Raw genomic sequence first — 2,917 nt, forward strand, 5'->3', positions numbered from 1 at the left:
GGTTATTAACCTCAAATTTACTGAATATATCTTATTCCTCTTTATTCCACTAAAGACACTGAGACAAGAGTAACCAAGATATTTTCAAGATTTATAGTAACATTCAAGAACCAGACCTCTGGAATGGAGCCTGAAAGTTTCCAGGCATTACCTGTGTTAGTTGGCTTTTCATCATTGTGACCAAAATACCTGACAAGAACAACTTAGAGGAGGGAAAGTTGACTTTGGATCAGAGGTTTCAGTTTATAGACAGCTGAACCCATTACTCTGGGTCCAAGGTGAGGCAGCACATCATGGTGGACGGCATGATGGGGGAGCACTGCTTTATTCATGGCAGCCAGGAAGCAGAGAGAGAAACAGAAGGGGAAGGAGTGAAGCGGGGAGAAGGGAAGTTAAATCCTTACAGGGCACATATCTAGTGACCCACCTCCTCCAGCCATGACCCATCTGCGTACAGTATCCACCCAGCGAATTCATTCAAATGATGAACTGATTACATTATAGCTCTTATAATCTAATAATTTCACCTCTGAATATTTTTGCACTAACACAGGAGCTTTTGAATACTCATATCCAAACCACAGCATTCTACTCCTGGCCCCCAAAAGCTCATGTCCATCTCACAATTCATCTCTAAGAGGTCCCATAGTCTTAACAGTTCCAACATTGCCCAAAAGTCCAAGTCCAAAGTCTCCTCTGAGATGCAAGGCAAACTCTTGGCTTTCAGTTCTTGTAAAAATCAAAAACAAGTTACATACATCCAGTATACAGTGGTACAGAGTAAACATTCCCATTCCAAAAGGGAGGGATAGGGGCATAAAAAGAAGGGATGGGGCCAAAACTAGTCAACGGCCAGGCAAGCAATTTCATAACTCTTTGTATAACATCCAGGAGACAGGGTGGCAACATGTGTTCTCTAAATGGCTTGGGTAGTCCTTTGGCCCTTTGGCCCTTGCCAGTTGCAGTGCACATTGGCTATTTTTTAGCATGACTTTCTCCACAGTCAGCAGTTTTCTTGGCAGATAGTCCGTGTTACTGGCATCTCTTCATTCTTGGGGTCTCCATTCCAGCTTCAGCTTCACCTTCACAACTTCACCTATCACTGTTCTGGGTTCAGCCCATAGGGATTCTGACCCTGCTATACTTTGCCTGGCCTCCCATGCTTTCCTTTGAAATGTGGGTGGAAGTCTCCATGATCCCCTAACTCCACCACAGACACCATGTGGTTGATGTCAAGGTATGCCATTAGCTTGTGCTGTAGGCAAGTGCCTGGAATCATGGCTGCAGTGGCCTGAGTTTCTGGACAGCCGAGCATGATGAAACAACTTCCTGGGCGCTCCCCTGTGCATGCAGGACACACCCATGATCTCTTCTCAAAGAATTTTTCCCCTCTATACCCTGAGACTACAGTGGATGTGGTCTTGCAAATTCCTGAGATGCCCTCAAGACATCTTTCCTGTTGTTGCCATGCAAAGTACCTAGCATCTCTTTCGTGATTATAATCTCTTTAATAACAACATCTTCCTTGTCCCCAGTTTTAATGCACTTTTCTGGTGAAATTGCAAGTTTTAAAAATCTTTCAGCTGTGCCTTTTGCTCCTGATTCTCACAGTAAACCTGGGTAGAAGCTGTCAGCAAACTCAATGCCACTGACTGAATGTTGTTCTGCCTTGGAATTTCCTACGCCCGATTAAGTAGTTCATCATTTTTTTTGTTTGTTTGTTTAAGAATTCAATCTTTATTTTATTTATTTGTTTTCATGTGGTGGTGAGAATTGAACCCAGTGCTTTACAATGCTAGGCAAGCACTCTACCACTGAACTGTCACAACCCCAGCCCCCGACCTCCTTTTTTTTTAGTTCATCACTTTTAAGTTCAACCTCACACATAGTCTGAGGACATGGGCAAAATGTAGACAAATTATTTGCCACAATGCAATATGAATGACCTCTAGTCCAATTTCCAATAGAATTCTCACTCCTTTCTGAAACCTCCTGAGCACAGTATTTGTCCACATTCCTTTCAGCATTCTTGTCTTCTGAGTTCACACCAGAATCACCCATTAATCTCTGTTTACAATATTCTAAGTCTTGTCCAGCCTGTATCTGCAAACTTTTCCAAAGTCCTCCCACAAACCAATTCCAAAGGTTTCTGCACCACATGGTCAGGTTAGTTATGGCAATGCCTTCACTTTTCAATCCCTATTTATATGTTAGTCAGATTTTTGTTGCTTTGATTAAAATACCTGACAAGAATAACTAGAGAAGGAAAAGTTTAATATAGTTCACAGTTCAGAGGTTTAGTTCATGGTTGACTGAGTTCATTGCTCTGGGCGCAAGGTAAGGCAGCACATCATGGAGTCGTGGAGCAGTGCTGCTGCATTTGTGGCATCCAGGAAACATAAAGTGGGGAAAAGGGGCTGCAAAGAAGATGAACACTTCCAGGGCACATCCTCAGTGACCCACCTCCTCCAACCATGCCCCATTTACCTGTAGTTACCACCCAGTTAGTCCATTCAAACTAGAATGGACTGATTAGGTTACAGCTCTATGATCTAATTATTTCACCTCTGAATATTCCTGTGTTAATGCAGGAGCTTTGAGGGACACCTCACATAAGCCATAACAGTACAATAAACCTGCAGTCACCCTGGATTCTGGGAATAGCGGAGCCTTACAGACAGAGCACTCCATGATAAGAACCTCCACGAGTGGGAGTAATTACCCCATGACAGGAACGGAGACTGCCCCTCTAAAGAGGAGCCATCATCTCATGGGGACCAAATTGCCTCCTCAAGTGAGAAGGACTTCTCCAGAGCCACCTCACCAGTCTTGAAAGAATGATCATCCAAACCATGGTCTGTAGAATGACTTTCTCTGTCAGCTGTGCAAAACCTGGCCATGCAAGCCCCCGCCCTTG

The sequence above is a fragment of the Sciurus carolinensis genome, chromosome 2 (genome assembly GCF_902686445.1).
Source record: "Sciurus carolinensis chromosome 2, mSciCar1.2, whole genome shotgun sequence".
In the NCBI taxonomy this organism is placed as follows: domain Eukaryota; kingdom Metazoa; phylum Chordata; class Mammalia; order Rodentia; family Sciuridae; genus Sciurus; species Sciurus carolinensis.